Here is a 16,710-nt window from a genome sequence, read left to right as displayed (position 1 = left end):
GAGCTGCACAGCCTGCTCCCAGCTCTGGCTGGATGAGAGGAGCCTCACTGCTGGCTCAACCCTCCCCAGCCTCTTGCACTGTGTCTGCTGGGGAAGGAGCCAAAGCCACACCGAGCTGGATGTGCTCCTCATGGTCCTCACGTTGCCACTGCTCAGCCCCAGGGCTTTGGGTTGGCCCTTCGGAGGCACTAAGGCCAGCAGGGGGAGTTTGGACCTCCATCAGCTGTCTTAAGGAGCGGGTTTGGATCCAGGGGAGGCTCCTTTGAGCCCCCCAATGTTTGCTGCAGTACAACCCCCTCGTTTCTGTCCTTGACTTCCACTTACTGTGTTGGTGGTCCCTTTCCCTCTGCTTGCTCAGAGTCTTTTCTAACCAACTGAACCAAACCAAGCCTCCTGGATCTGCTGAGTGACTCCAGGACACTTTCTGAGTGCTGTCTTTCACCCCTGCCTGGCCTCTGTGCCTCTGCAAGGATCTTTAATGTGCCCTGCCCTGGCCCCGCTGAGCCGCAGCCCCTCGGCTCTGTGAGCACTGCAGCAGGCTGCCGTGGGCTGGGCTCCCTGACAGAGCAAGGCTTCAGGGTGTCCCCCTGCTGCTCTGAGAGGAAAATCCCTTCCCTTGACACTCAGCTCTGATTTACAGCCCCTGCCCTACGTGACCAGCTCCCCATCCTCTCTTTAGGGGGGTGCTTTGGAGGCAGCAGCTCACCAGGTGTGTGCTGAGGCACCTTACCAACCAGAAACTCATCACCCCACGCTGATGGATGGTGCTGGAGGTGGGAAACAGTCCCTTTCCCATGCCCCAAGCCCAGGTGGGGCTATGCCTGCCCTTCCAAGGTCAATGAGGCAGAACCCCTCCCTGGCAGCCAGGGCTCCCTCCCCAGCAAGCTCTGTGCTCCTTCTTCTCCCTCCCTGGGTGCCTGTGACCTACCTTTCTGCACCCTTTTTACTCCTCTCTGGCTGAATGCCCTTCCTTGACCTTGCAGGGATGTGGTGAGTGTGTGCTAAGCAGAGGGATCTGTAAAACCTCTCAGCCTGCACATGGTGCCATGTGAAGCTGCTTACCTGAGACACTGGGGCATGAAGAGCACAGAAGGCTGCTGGGGAGCCAGGAAATCTATCAGCAGCTTCAGGACTGATGACCTTTGATGGCTGTCAGGGCTGCAGGGAATGGAGGCAGAGATGGATTTGTGCTTTCTTTCCCCCTGCCTGAACCACCAGGAGTTTCTTGCTCAGGGGGCTTGGAGCAGCTCTGCTCTGAGCACAGGCTGAGGGAGCTGGGGGTGTGCAGCCTGCAGAAGAGAAGGCTCCAGGCAGACCTCACAGCAGCCTGCCAGGACCTGAAGGGGCTCCAAGAAGGCTGCAGAGGGACTGTGCCCAAAGGCCTGCAGGGACAGCAGCAGGGGCAAGGGTTTGAAAGGAGAGCAGAGCAGATGGAGATTGGCTGTGAGGAACAAGTTCTGCCCCAGGAGGCTGCTGCCACACTGCCACAGGTTGCCCAGGGAGGGAGCTGAGGCTCCATGGCTGGAGCTGTTGAAGGTGAGGCTGGAGAAGGCTGTGAGCAACCTGCTCTGGTGGAGGATGTCCCTGCTGGGGGCAGGGGCTTGGGCTGGATGAGCTTTGGAGCTCCCTTCCAACCCAACCCACTCTATGATTCTATGATGAGACACTGCCACAGGCTGCCCAGGGAGGTGGTTGTGGCTCCATCCCTGGAGATGTTCAAGGGGAGGCTGGACAGGGCTCTGGGCAGCCTGCTCTGGTGGAGGATGTCCCTGCTGGGTGCAGGGGGTGTGGACTTGCTGAGTTTTGGAGCTCCCTTCCAACCCAAACCATTCTATAATGAGACACTGCAACAGGTTGCCCAGGGAGGTAGTTGTGGCCTCATCCCTGGAGACATTGAAGGTGAGGCTGGAGAAGGCTGTGAGCAACCTGCTCTGGTGGAGGATGTCCCTGCTGGGTGCAGGGGGGTTGGACTGGATGCCCTCTGGAGCTCCCTTCCAACCCATTCTGTGGTTCTATGATCCTATGGTTCTCTGAGCAAGGAGAAGAGAACTGCAAACCATGCAGGATGCCAGCTGGGGCAGTGCTGCTGGTGCCTCCAGCCCAGCACTCATGGGGACAGCCCAGGAGCCTGCTGTAAGCTGCTCCTGCCCTGCGATGGATGCTCTTTGGAGCTCCCTTCTGCCCCAAGCCATGCTATGACTCGGTCATTAACTGCTCACCACAGACTCTCCTTCCCCCAACCGCTGCACCACTTAGAGCAGGGGAAAGCCCTTGCTGCCTTCGCTTTCCTTTACACCACCCCCCGATGTTATCCTGCCGGAGTGTTTCGCTTTGTTTTGAAAGCCTCTGCAAGGAGAGGGCAAAAAGTGTCGGAAACAAACAGACAGATGTTCGGGGGTTGGCTTCCACCCCTCCCTTTGCTTTCCCTTCTTTCATTGCGTTCCAGCTGGCCCGCTGCAAAGCCTTGCTCTGTGCCTTCCTCGTCGTTTCGAGCTGCTGGAGGCTCTCTCTCTCCCCTCTGCTGGACGGCGGCTCAGCCCTTTCTTGCCGCCGGACGGCGAGCGGCGAATCAAACCTGCCCTCGGCTCTTCGATCTGGAGCTGAGGGCTGCCCTGTCTCTCTGTAATCCAGGTGCTTGCCAGTGTTAACGAGGCCGGCCCCGACCGCAGCGAGCAGCCAAGCCGCAGGGAGCTGCTGCGCTCGGAGGAGGGGAGAGGCTTCGGCCGGCACGGCCGGGGGAAGGCGCAGGCAGCGCGGCCAGCACCGCCTGCCAGCGCGCCCAGCACCGCCTGCCAGCGCGGCCAGCACCGCCTGCCAGCGCGCCCAGCACCGCCTGCCAGCGCGCCCAGCACCGCCTGCCAGCGCGGCCAGCACCGCCTGCCAGCGCGCCCAGCACCGCCTGCCAGCGCGCCCAGCACCGCCTGTCAGCGCGCCCAGCACCGCCTGCCAGCGCGCCCAGCACCGCCTGCCAGCGCGCCCAGCACCGCCTGCCAGCGCGCCCAGCACCGCCTGCCAGCGCGCCCAGCACCGCCTGCCAGCGCGCCCAGCACCGCCTGCCAGCGCGGCCAGCACCGCCTGCCAGCGCGCCCAGCACCGCCTGCCAGCGCGCCCAGCACCGCCTGCCAGCGCGCCCAGCACCGCCTGCCAGCGCGGCCTCGCTCGGCTCGCTGCCTCCTCTGCTTGGATCGCTGGGCAGGGGGAGCGATGGCTAAGCCCTGGCAGGTGCCATGGCTCCTTTGTAGACGGGAAGAGTGGTCACAACAGTGAGAACACAGCCTGGAGAAGCGGGAGTCAGCTTTAAAGTGCTTTGAGATAAGAGCTGGCTGTGGCTGTGAGCAACCTGCTGCAGTGTGAGGTGTCCCTGGCCATGGCAGGGGGGGTTGGGACTGGCTGCTCCTTGAGGTCCCTTCCAGCCCTAATGGTTCTAAAAAGATTCTAAAAGATTCTTGGGGAAGTTCAGGCTGGATGTTAGGGAGAAGTTATCACAGAAAGAGTGACTGGCCATTGGGATGTGCTGCCCAGGGAGGTGGTGGAGTCCCCATCCCTGGAGGTGTTGAGGAAGAGCCTGGCTGAGGCACTTGGTGCCATGGTTGAGTTGATCAGATGGTGCTGGGTGATAGGTTGGACTGGATGATCTCTAAGGTCTCTTCCAACCTGGTTAATTCTATTCTATTCTATTCTATTCTATTCTACTCTAAGTACTCCCAGAGTCCAGGGTGTTTTTCTCCTGGGAGTGAAGGATGTGCATTAAGAGGACTGCAACATTGCCCCCTCACAAAACAGTCCACTTGCATTGTGCCCAGCCTGCAGCACAGCCTGCAGAGCATCCTGGGGGATCAGAAATAGAGTCACAAAGTCATACAGTCCCAGAATGTGAGGGGCTGGAAGGGAGCTCCAGAGAGCAGCCAGCCCAAGCCCCCTGCCAGAGCAGGAGCCCCCAGGGCAGCTCCCACAGCAACACATCCAGCTGGCTTTGCAATGCCTCCACACAAGGAGACTCCACAGCCTCTCTGGCCAGCCTGCTCCAGCCCTCTGCCACCCTCCCAGCCAAAAAGCTTTCCCTCCTCTTCCCCTGCCACCTCCTCTGCTCCAGCTGCCACCCAGTGCCCCTTGGGCTGGCCTTGCACAGCCCTGAGCAGAGCCTGGCTGCCTCCTCCCCACACTGCCCTGCACATCTTCAGCCCCAGCACTGAGGGCAGACCTCAGGCTCCTCTGCTCCAAGCTCCAAGCCCCAGCTGCCTCAGCCTGGCCTCACAGGGACATCTTCCACTGCCCCCAGCAGCCTGGGGGCTCTGGGATCCACTCTCCCAAGCAGTTCCCTGAACACAAGACTGATCTAAAACACCAGGACAGAGCAGCACAAAGCAGAAAAGATCCAGCAGCAACTGCAGAGTTGTCAGGGGCTGGAAGGGAGCTCCAGAGAGCAGCCAGGCCAAGCCCCCTGCCAGAGCAGGAGCCCCCAGGGCAGCTCCCACAGCAACACATCCAGCTGGCTTTGCAATGCCTCCAGGGAAGAGCAGAGCACAAGCAGCCAACAATGTCCTTTTGCTGCAGAAACTGCAAGCACTGAGCCAGGGTAGAGCACCAGAAGCACCATTGAGAAGCCCATGGGAGGCCTGACAGAGCTGCAGGACAAACCAAGAGCAGAAGCAGCCTGGCTGCTGGCAAGGGGCAGGTTGCTTTGGTGTGGCTGCCCAAGCTGGGCCACTGAAATGCAGGCTCAGGAGAGCCCCACTGAGAAAAGACTTTGAAGCTGGTCCTTAGAGATCACACAAGACAGCAGCTGCTCAAGTGCAGAATGATTTCAGATCCACTGCTGTGTCTCCACACCCTCCAAAAGCTGTCATTCCAGCTTCAAGGAATGAAAGGTTGTGTGGTCCTGGGGATGGTGTGGTCTGTGCCCAAGGCAGAGCTTCCTGCACAGCTGTGCCTTGAGCTGCAGGGGATGGTTTCACAACCTTCACTGCAATTCATGACTCCTGGCTCTGCTGCTTCAGTGGCCAGAGCTGCTGCCTCTGGCAGCCAGACAAGTGGCAGGGCTAGGGGCAAGGACAGCCAGGGAGGTGAGGAGTGTGTGCTGAGGACCAGGGCCTGCAGGAGGCTGCATGGGGGACCCAGGGGTGGAGGAGAAGGGGCTCTGCCCTCCTGCAGCAGCAGCAGCCAGCTACTAATTGAGCTCATCCACAAGCCATTCCTTGCAGACCAGAGAGAGATCAGACAGCCTGGACAGCTGAGTCACTTTTACCACTGCAGGGGAAAGCTGCTGAAAGCTCTCCTGGCAAGTTCAGTGCTTCAGGCTAAAGTGGTAAGGCCTCAAAACAGCAGCTGCAGGAGAGGTGTCAGCTTGGAAGCCTCATTACTGGGCAGAAAACAAAGGCAAGCTCTGCTATCAAGCTCCCACAACAGCATCAGCATTAGGCTGGCATCATCCTCCTAGGAGCAGGGATGCAAGCTTTAATGAGCAGCATGTGGACAGGAGGGGGAGAAACAACAACAGCAGCAAGGGAAATCTGCATTTGTGCTCCAGGTTGGCTTGATAAAGCAACAAACATCTAATGCATGATGCCTTCAAAACAAAACCTACAACAGGGTCATGGAAAGGTTGGGAAGAGAGGCAAGTACGAGGGGAACTCATTGGGCAGCTGTGGGATTGCTAAGCTGGGTCTGAAGAGGGGAAGGTAAAGGCTCACAGGAGGTTAGGGGTGGGAAGGGACCTCTGGAGAGCTTCCAGTCCAAGCCCCTTGGTCAGAGCAGGAGCAGAGAATCCAGCACAGGTCACACAGGAGCACAGCCAGACCGGGCTGGAAAGGCTCCAGAGAAGGAGACTCCACAACCTCTCTGGGCAGCCTGCTCCAGGGCTCTGGGAGCCTCACAGGGAAGAAGTTCCTCCTCCTGTTGAGCTGGAACCTCCTGTGCTGCAGTTTGTAGCCACTGCCCCTTGGCCTGTCCCAGGGTGCAGCTGAGCAGAGCCTGTCCCTGTCCCCTCCCTCCTGACCCCCAGCCCTCAGCTATTGATAGCCATTGATCAGATCCCCTCTCAGCCTTCTCCTCTCCAGACTAACCACCCCCAGGGCTCTCAGCCTCTCCTCCCCAGGCAGTCTCCAGTCCCTTCAGCATCCTTGCAGCCCTCCCTTGGACTCTCTCCAGCAGATCCCTGTCCCTCCTGACCTGGGGAGCCCAGAGCTGGATGCAATATTCCAGGGGAGGTCCCAGCAGGGCAGAGGTGATTAAGAGGAGCCTGGCTGAGGCACTTGGTGCCATGGTTTAGTTGATGAGGTGGTGTTGGGTGAGAGGTTGGACTGGATGATCTCAAAGGTCTTTTCCAACCTGGTTAATTCAATTCAATTCAATTCTATTCCATCCTATCCCATTCCATCCCATTCTTTGCTTCACTATTTTTAGGTAATGTCCCCATCTGCCTGCTTTTCAGCTCTGTATTTGCTCAAAGTGATGTCTTACTTATTGTGGGCTGGATCTGAGCCCTGCAAGTGTTTTCTGACCTCAGCACAGCTCTCTCCCTCCTGTGGAAGAGATCCCCAGGGGCTGCACAGTCACCCACTCATGGGGTGCTGCAGGAGGAGGGTGCACCTGAGTGCCTTCCCTCACCCTCTGCCATGCATCTCCCCTGCCCAGTGAACCAACAATCATCCAATCAATAAACAGTGAGCTTGATGCTCCCAAATGCTTAGAAAGCAAAAGCTTTTCCCCTGTGAAGGTGGCAGAGGGCTGGAGCAGGCTGGCCAGAGAGGCTGTGGAGTCTCCTTGTGTGGAGGCATTGCAAAGCCAGCTGGATGTGTTGCTGTGGGAGCTGCCCTGGGGGCTGCTGCTCTGGCAGGGGGCTTGGCCTGGCTGCTCTCTGGAGCTCCCTTCCAGCCCCTGACAACTCTGCAGTTGCTGCTGGATCTTTTCTGCTTTGTGCTGCTCTGTCCTGGTGTTTTAGATCAGTGCTGTGTTCAGGGAACTGCTTGGGAGAGTGGATCCCAGAGCCCCCAGGCTGCTGCAGGCAGTGGAAGATGTCCCTGTGAGGCCAGGCTGAGGCAGCTGGGGCTTGGAGCTTGGAGCAGAGGAGCCTGAGGGCTGCCCTCAGTGCTGGGGCTGAAGATGTGCAGGGCAGTGTGGGGAGGAGGCAGCCAGGCTCTGCTGAGGGCTGTGCAAGGCCAGCCCAAGGGGCACTGGGTGGCAGCTGGAGCAGAGGAGGTGGCAGGGGAAGAGGAGGGAAAGCTTTTTGGCTGGGAGGGTGGCAGAGGGCTGGAGCAGGCTGGCCAGAGAGGCTGTGGAGTCTCCTTGTGTGGAGGCATTGCAAAGCCAGCTGGATGTGTTGCTGTGGGAGCTGCCCTGGGGGCTCCTGCTCTGGCAGGGGGCTTGGCCTGGCTGCTCTCTGCAGCTCCCTTCCAGCCCCTCAGTCTGTGATTCTCTGGTTCAAAGCTGCCTTCTGTGTTTGAAGCAAGGTCTCCCCAGGCTGCAGCCAGCAGTGGGAGAGGTGAACCCTGGCAGTGGCCACTGGGTGAGCTGCCAGTGGTGGCTGCCATCTGTGTTGCCACAGTAAAGCTGTTCAGAAGCAACATTTCCTTGCCCAGGCAGTGAAGCTTCTCCTTGACCCCAAACCAGGACAGCTCACAGGCTGTTTGCAGGAGGAGCTACACCCAGGACAAAGCTGTGAGGGCACGGAGCCGAGCCTGACACCTTTCCTTGCCCCCATCTCTTGAGTCTACAGAAGTGAGGAAATCTCACTCCGGGTCACATCTGAGCATCTGTGTGGACGTTCACAAGCCTGTCAAGGTTTGGCTCAACAAACGGCACCGAGCCGTGCGGCTGAGACGGCTCCAAGCCAGGCTGCTGCGGCAGGGAGGGAGCTGAGGAGCAGCAGAGCCGGGGCGGGAGCGGGGAGCTGTGTTTGAGCTCCTCGGGGCGGTCTGCCTTCCACGCTCCCGTGCAAACTGGGTGGGTTTGCGCTTCCAGGGAGCAGGGCTGCCCTCCAGCAAGAGAGAGAGCTTGATCTGAGCCGGCACTGCCCGCAGCACCGGGCTGCTGCCGCTGCCACCTTCGTTTAGGGCCGGCAGGAGCTCGTGTGCCTCACACGCCGCCGAGGCTGGGGGCGCTGCGAGGAGAGCTCCGCAGCTGCCGACGGAGAGCCTGCGGAGGAGCCCCGGCCGCAGCTGCCGCCTCAGCTCCCAGCTCCACCGCAGTGCCAGCTGCTCCTCATCCAGCAGGCAGCATGTGAACCCTCACAGACAAGGTCGTGCTTGCAAATGAACCCAACACAGCCACTGCAAACCACTCCTGTCAGCTTTTGCTCTTTGGGTCTCTTCCTCTCACATTTGTGACTCAACAACCTGGCAGCAAAGGGCTCTGAACCTCTCCTCTCCTCTCCGCTCCTCTCCCCTCCTCTCCCCTCCAAACCTCTCCTCTCCCCTCCAAACCTCTCCTCACCTCTCCGCTCCTCTCCCCTCCAAACCTCTCCTCACCTCTCCGCTCCTCTCCCCTCCAAACCTCTCCTCTCCTCAGCTCTCCGCTCCTCTCCCCTCCAAACCTCTCCTCTCCTCACCTCTCCGCTCCTCTCCCCTCCAAACCTCTCCTCTCCTCACCTCTCCGCTCCTCTCCCCTCCAAACCTCTCCTCACCTCTCCGCTCCTCTCCCCTCCAAACCTCTCCTCACCTCTCTGCTCCTCTCCCCTCCAAACCTCTCCTCTCCGCTCCTCTCCCCTCCAAACCTCTCCTCTCCGCTCCTCTCCCCTCCAAACCTCTCCTCACCTCTCTGCTCCTCTCCCCTCCAAACCTCTCCTCTCCTCTCTGCTCCTCTCCCCTCCAAACCTCTCCTCTCCTCTCTGCTCCTCCTGGGCTCTGCTCTGCTCAGACCTCACCTCCAATCCTGCCTCCAGCTCTGGGGTCCCCAGCAGGAGAAGGACACAGAGCTGCTGGAGGGAGGCCAGAGGAGGCCCCAGAGATGCTCCCAGGGCTGGAGCCTCCATGAGAAGGGAAAGTCAGAGAATGACAGAATCATCACAAAGTCACAGAGGGGCTCAGGCTGGAAGGGAGCTCAGAGCTCAGCTCCCCCAAGCTCCCCACCGTGCCCAGGGACACCTCTCAGCTCCACTCAGCTGCTCAAGGCCTCAGCCAGCCTGGCCTTCAGCACCCCCAGGCAGGAGGCAGCCACAGCCTCCCTGGGCAGCCTGTGCCACACTCTCACCAGCCTCACCCTCAACAACTTCTTCCTCAGCTCCACTCTGCCCCTGCTCTGCCTCAGCTCCAAACCATTCCCCCTGGGCCTGGCTCCAGCCCCCCTCAGCCAAAGTCTCTCTGCAGCCTTCCTGCAGGATGCCTTCAGCTCCTGGCAGGCAGCTCTGAGCTGCCCCTGGAGCCTTCTCTTCTGCAGGCTGAACACCTCCCAGCTCCTAAAAAAGAAGTCTCCCTCCTCTCCAGTCTCAGTCTCCCCTCCCCAAGCTTCAACCCATCTCCTCTGGTCCTATCATTACAAGCCCTCATCACAAGTCCCTCCCCAGCTTTCCTGCAGGCCCTCCTCAGGTGCTGGAAGGCTGTGCTGAATGAAGTGCAGATCTCTCTCTGTCCTTGTGGTTTGGTTCAAGAGAAAGGGAAGGGTGTCCTGGCTGCCTTCTAGGGGGGCTAAAGAACCCACAAGCTTAAAGGAGTGGATGTCTAGGAAGGGAGGATTTCAGACAGCTTTGTGGAGCTCTCCCCACTGCCTGGTGCAAGAAAATAATCTCCTTGGCTGGGCTCATCCTGCATTAGCTTTGCCCCCTTCATCTCCTAGACTCCTGAGCCAGGGCCATCCATGCTGGATCAGCTGCCTGAGCCCCGTGGCACCTGCCACACTCATGTTATTAGGTCACTGCTGATTAAACAACACAGCCTGCCTGAAAAGGCAGCGCTCAGAGAAGTGGGTTATGAGCTGGGGCCACCCTGCTGGCCTCAAGGCAGGCTGCAGGTACTGCCCACTGCTGTGGGGTTGAGGGTTGTGATGGAGGAGAGAGCTGCAGTCTCTCACCAGCCTCACTGCAAAGAATTTCTACCCACTCTCCAGTCTCCATCTGCCCTCCTCAAGCTCCAATCCATTCCCTCTCATCCTATCTCTCCCAGCCCTTGGCAAAAGTCCCTTCCCAGCTTACCTCCAGGCACTGCATCAGTAAGAGCTGGAGCAGCAGCCAGGTCTGCCAGGGGACTTGCTGCCATTTCCTAGCAGCCCAAGCTGCAGCTCAGGGCTTGCAGACAAGAGGCCACCTGAGCTCATCATCAGTAATGGCAGACAGCTGTGTCCATGCACATGAGGAGGCAAACCCTGCAGGGACCCTGGGAAGCTCAGCACACACCTGAGTGCTTTGTACCTCTCAGGAAGAAAGCATTTGGAAGTGTTCTTAAGAGTCATAGCTTCAATGAATGATTTGGGTTGGAAGGGACCTTGAAGATCAGCCAGTTCCAAGCCCCCTGCCATGGGCAGGGACACCTCCCACCAGCCCAGCTTGCTCAAGGCCTCATCCAGCCTGGTGCTGAACACCCCCAGGCAGGAGGCAGCCACAGCCTCCCTGGGCAACCTGTGCCAGAGTCTCCCCAGCCTCACTGGGAAGAATTTCTTCCTCCTCTCCAGTCTCAATCTGCCCTCCTCAAGCTCCAATCCATTCCCTCTCATCCTATCACTCCCAGCCCTTGCCAGAAGTCCCTTCCCAGCTTACCTCCAGGCACTGCATCAGTAAGAGCTGGATCAGCAGCCAGGGCTGCCAGGGGACTTGCTGCCATTTCCTAGCAGCCCAAGCTGGGGTCCTGTTGCTCTTCACCTGCAGCTATGCTCTAACCACTGCTTGGAAACCCTCTGCAGAGACCCCCAGCTGGATGCAGCTCTACCCACGACAGAGCTGCAGCTCTACCCACGACAGAGCTGCAGCTCTACCCACGACAGAGCTGCAGCTCTACCCACGACAGAGCTGCAGCTCTACCCACGACAGAGCTGCAGCTCAGGGCTTGCAGACAAGAGGCCACCTGAGCTCATCATCAGTAATGGCAGACAGCTGTGTCCATGCACATGAGGAGGCAAACCCTGCAGGGACCCTGGGAAGCTCAGCACACACCTGAGTGCTTTGTACCTCTCAGGAAGAAAGCATTTGGAAGTGTTCTTAAGAGTCATAGCTTCAATGAATGGTTTGGGTTGGAAGGGAGCTCAAAGCTCATCCAGTTCCAACCCCCTGCCATGGGCAGGGACACCTCCCACCAGCCCAGCTTGCTCAAGGCCTCATCCAGCCTGGTGCTGAACACCCCCAGGCAGGAGGCAGCCACAGCCTCCCTGGGCAGCCTGTGCCAGAGTCTCCCCAGCCTCACTGGGAAGAATTTCTTCCTCCTCTCCAGTCTCAATCTGCCCTCCTCAAGCTTCAATCCATTCCCTCTCATCCTATCCCTCCCAGCCCTTGGCAAAAGTCCCTTCCCAGCTTTCTTGTAGCCCCCTCCAGGTACTGGGAGGCTGCTCTGAGGTCTCCCAGGAGCCTCTCCTCATGGTCCCATCCTGCTCCACGGGGTTGTTCTCTCCCAGACCAGACTGCTGAGAGCAGAGCTGCTGCCTCCAGCACTCTCAGAGCCACGCAAGAAGCCAGCTCCCCCTCTCCTGTCTCCCCCAGCTTCCACCCTCTTGTGAGGCACAGAATGAGACCCTTGTCACAACCCAGCAGCCACCACCCCAGACATCCAGGCTGAGGATTAACACAAGTACCTTGTGGCCCTCTATCAGATGAGAGGATGAGCTGCTATCCCCTCGTGCCAGGCAGCAAACAACCACCCTGATTCCCTTCAGCCAGGAGCCACATTGCAGGACTTCTGTGCCCCATGATAAAAGACAGCTGCAGAAACCAGGCAGTGGTGTCTGAGCCCACACCAAGAAATGAGAGCAGCTCTCTGAAGGCTTAGCTCAAAGTGGAGCTCCTAAATATTCCTGGTTTGGGGGGGGGGAGGGGAAAAATAAACCTGGAGGTGTTTATTGGTTTGATCAGAACTAATGCTGGTGGCTCAGCTCCTCTCCTGCCTTTGATCCCACGTCCTCTCCTTGAGACTAAATGGATGAGACTGCTAATGAGACACCTCAGGAGGGGAAACCACCTGCCAGATTGGCCTCCTCCTTGGCAGCTGCCCAGGCTCACAGTTGCCATTACCATAGAACAAGCTGCAGAGCAGCTCCTGAGCCTGAGGCTGGCATCCTCAGGGGACACCCAGAGCTGGGCTGCTGTCTGAGGGAGCAGCAAGCAAAGCACACCAGGGCACAGGACAACTTGTATCTGTCTGAAGAGACATCTTTGCCCTGACATTGGCTTTCAGGGAGAGGCAGGTTCTCAGTCAGCTAAGGCAGAAGGATTCCTCTCTTCCCATGCAGTTCACAGAATCTTAGAGTGGCTCAAGGTCCAACCTAAATCTGCCCTGCTCTCATTTAAGGCTGGGGTCAGAGGGGCTGAGAGCAGCCAGGCAGAGAGGGACCTGGGGGGACTGGTTGAGAGTAGGCTGAACAGGAGCCTGCAGTGTGCCCAGGGGGCCAAGAAGGCCAAGGGCATCCTGGCCTGCAGCAGGAAGAGTGTGGCCAGCAGGAGCAGGGAAGTCCTTGTGCCCTGTGCTCAGCACTGCCTGAGGCCACACCTTGAGTCCTGTGTCCAGTTCTGGGCCCCTCAGGTTAGGAAAGAGGTTGAGCTGCTGGAAGGTGTCCAGAGAAGGGCAACAAAGCTGGGGAGGGGTCTGGAGCACAGCCCTGGGAGGAGAGGCTGAGGGAGCTGGGGTTGCTGAGCCTGGAGAAGAGGAGGCTCAGGGGAGACCTTCTTGCTCTCTGCAACTCCCTGAAGGGAGGTTGGAGCCAGGTGGGGGTTGGTCTCTTCTGCCAGGCACCCAGCACCAGAACAAGAGGACACAGTCTCAAGCTGTGCCAGGGGAGGTTTAGGCTGGAGGTTAGGAAGAAGTTCTTCACAGAGAAAAAGAGAGATTGGCCATGGGAATGTGCTGCCCTGGGAGGTGGTGGAGTCCCCATCCCTGGAGGTGTTTAGGAGGAGACTGGATGGGGTGCTTGGTGCCATGGTTTAGTTGATGAGATGGTGTTGGGTGATAGGTTGGACTTCATGATCTCAAAGGTCTCTTCCAACCTGATCAATTCAATTCAATTCAATTCAATTCAATTCAATTCAATTCAATTCAATTCAATTCAATTCTATTCTATTCTATTCTATTCTGGCTGGAAGTGACCTCAGAGCTCAGCTCCCCCAAGCTCCCCACCATGCCCAGGGACACCTCTCAGCTCCACTCAGCTGCTCAAGGTCTCATCCAGCCTGGCTTTCAACACCCCCAGGCAGGAGGCAGCCACAGCCTCCCTGGGCAGCCTGTGCCACACTCTCACCAGCCTCACCCTCAACAACTTCTGCCTCAGCTCCACTCTGCCCCTGCTCTGCCTCAGCTCCACTCTGCCCCTGCTCTGCCTCAGCTCCAAACCATTCCCCCTGGGCCTGGCTCCAGCCCCCCTCAGCCAAAGTCTCTCTGCAGCCTTCCTGCAGGATGCCTTCAGCTCCTGGCAGGCAGCTCTGAGCTGCCCCTGGAGCCTTCTCTTCTGCAGGCTGCACAGCCCCAGCTCCCTCAGCCTGTGCTCACAGCAGAGCTGCTCCAGCCCTGGGAGCATCTTGGTGGCCTCCTCTGGCCTCCCTCCAGCAGCTCTGTGTCCTTCTCCTGCTGGGGACCCCAGAGCTGGAGGCAGGATTGGAGGTGAGGTCTGAGCAGAGCAGAGCCCAGGGGCAGGATCCCCTCTGCTGCCCTGCTGCCTGCACTCCTCTGGCTGCAGATGGTTTTGAAGCTTCTCTTCCCCAGGTCCACCACGAAGGGACGTGCCAGAGCAGGGAGATGTATCAGTTCAGGGGGATAATTGCAGGCAGGAATTCAAACGTGGCAAGGCAATGCAGACCTGGATGATGGCACTCCAGAGTGCCATCAGCTTGTGAAAACCAAGACTGGAGGAGCCATCTAAATCCATCCTGCTGCTGCTGCAGGATAGCTCCCTGCAGGCTATTTACAGGTTGTTAACACCTTGGCCCCGTGCCTCACGTGCACCACAGACACACTTCCAGGCCAATAAAACATCCCTTGTCAGGGCTTAATGCTGCTAGAATTAATTTATCACTAATTATTTCCTCCTTTAAGGCTCTGCTCTTTGCATAGCTGTGACAGAGCTCTTGCAAATCACAGCAGCTAAAAGAGCAGGAGCCCAGGGGCCCCTCCTGCTCTCTGCCCACCCAGGGCAGCTCTCCAAGTCTTTTCCTTTTCCCACCTTCACTGCAGCTCATGCTGCAGGTGAGGAGGAGCCCACAGCAGTGGGAGGAATGGCTCCAGCCCTGGTGCTGCTCCTGCCTGGGCACCCTCTGACCAAGGCTCTGCTGGAGGCTTGGAATGGCTTTGCCTTCATCTTGGTGCCATTCAGGTTAGCAGCTCTCCAGGCTTCACCATGGAGCTGAGGCTGAACTCTGACAAAACCAGGCCTGACCAAGCAAAAGCTGAAGCTTTGACTTCAGTGAAGCCTAAGGAAATCAGTTTCCTCTTTCAGCAGGTCTCACACACATTCCCCATGCAGGGGTTTCACAAATCCACAGAATGCTTTGGGTTGGAAGGGACCCTGAAGATCATCCAGTTCCAGCCCCACTGCCATGGGCAGGGACACCTCCCACCAGCCCAGCTTGCTCAAGGCCTCATCCAGCCTGGTGCTGAACACCTCCAGGCAGGAGGCAGCCACAGCCTCCCTGGGCAGCCTGTGCCAGAGTCTCCCCAGCCTCACTGGGAAGAATTTCTTCCCCCTCTCCAGTCTCAATCTGCCCTCCTCAAGCTTCAATCCATTCCCTCTCATCCTATCCCTCCCAGCCCTTGGCAAAAGTCCCTTCCTGGCTTTCTTGTAGCCCCCTTCAGGTACTGGGAGGCTGCTCTGAGGTCTCCCTGCAGCCTTCTCTTCTCCAGGCTGAAGAGCCCCAACTCTCTCAGCCTGTGCAACCCTCTGGTATCTTTCCACAGCAAGTCACAGTTTCTGTGCTCCTGGCAGACCTGCACATCTGACACCCTGAAGAAACCCAAACCAGAGCAATCTGAAGGAGCTGGATGCTTTTATTTTAAGGTAGCACCCAGCTCCACTTCCAGAGTGGTGAGGGGTTGGGACAGGCTGCCCAGGCAGGTGGTGGAGTCCCCATGGCTGGAGGTGTTCAGGAAGCTGTAGCTGTGGTGCTCCAGGACATGGTTTAGCAGCCATGGCAGCTGGGTTAGGGTTGGACTCCATGATTGTAAAGGTCCTTTCCAGCCTCAGTGATTCTCTGATATGAAGCAGAGCCATGCTCAGGATGGGCAACAGGTAGATGACATTCCCTTGTGGTGAAGCACACACTGTGTCCATGGAGGAGGCAGGGCTGACATGGTGGCATCTGAACTCACCCAATCTAAGAGCACTGGCCCAAGAATCACAGAACTGTCAGGGTTGGAAGGGACCTCAGGGATCACCCAGTCCCAACCCCCCTGCCATGGCCAGGAACACCTCACACTACAGCAGACTGCTCACAGCCACAGCCAGCCTGGCTGCAAACACCTCCAGGGATGGAGCTTTTAGTCAGCCAGCTTCCACTGGCAGAACTGAGACCAAAGCCAACACCCATGGATAAACCCCCCCAGCATTCAGCTGGCCCTGGGATCAGACCCAAGTTAAAAGCTGCTTTCTGCCTCTTCCTTTAAGGCACCAGCAGCTTCACCCTCCCAGCAGCGAGGTGCTCAGGAACCTCAACAAAAGGCTGCTGTAGGGAGCAATCATTTCCATCACACATTTGATAACCTCCTCCTTGTTATCTTCCTCCTTTTGGCAGCACAGCTCTGGTCCACACACCTGAAACAAAGCAGCAGCTATGAAGGCAACAAGAAGCAGGCTTAAGACACAAGTACTTAGAACAGCTTTTATCAAAAGTGCCCCCAATGCATTTCTTTTTTTAGCCTCTTGTTACAAATATGCTGGTGGGGGGAAAAAAAAGGCAAAAGCAAAGCCAAGCAAGGCAAAACAATACCAAACAAACCCAAATCAAACCAAAACAGTAGACAAACAAAACAAAACCAAAGCAAAACACAACAGAAACAGAACAGAACAAAACCAAAACAAGCAAAACAGAACCAAACCAAATCAGAACAAAACAGAACAGAACCAAACCAAACAAGAACAGAACCAAACCAAATCAGAACAGAACCAAACCAAATCAGAACAGAACCAAACCAAACCAGAACAGAACAGAACCAGAACAGAACCAAACCAAATCAAACCAACACAGAACAAAACAGAACCAAACCAGAACAGAACAGAACCCAACAGAACAGAACCAGAGCAACACAGAACAGAATCAGAACCAGAACAGAACAAAACAAGAACAAAACAGAACCAAACCAAACCACCACAGAACAAAACCAAACCAAAGCAGAACAGAACAGAACCCAACAGAACAGAACCAAACAGAACCCAACAGAACAAAACAGAACCCAACAGAACAGAACCAGAACACAGAACAGAAACAGAACACAGAACAGAATCAGAACCAGAACAAGAACAAAACAGAACCAAACCAAAACACCACAGAACAAAACCAAATGGAAGCAGAACAGAACAAAACAGAACCCAACAGAACAGAACAAAACAGAACCCAACAGAACCAGAACCAGAACACAGAACAGAATCAGAACCAGA

The sequence above is a fragment of the Dryobates pubescens genome, chromosome 12 (genome assembly GCF_014839835.1).
Source record: "Dryobates pubescens isolate bDryPub1 chromosome 12, bDryPub1.pri, whole genome shotgun sequence".
Taxonomy (NCBI): Eukaryota; Metazoa; Chordata; class Aves; order Piciformes; family Picidae; genus Dryobates; species Dryobates pubescens.
Note: the sequence above shows the minus strand (reverse complement) of the source record.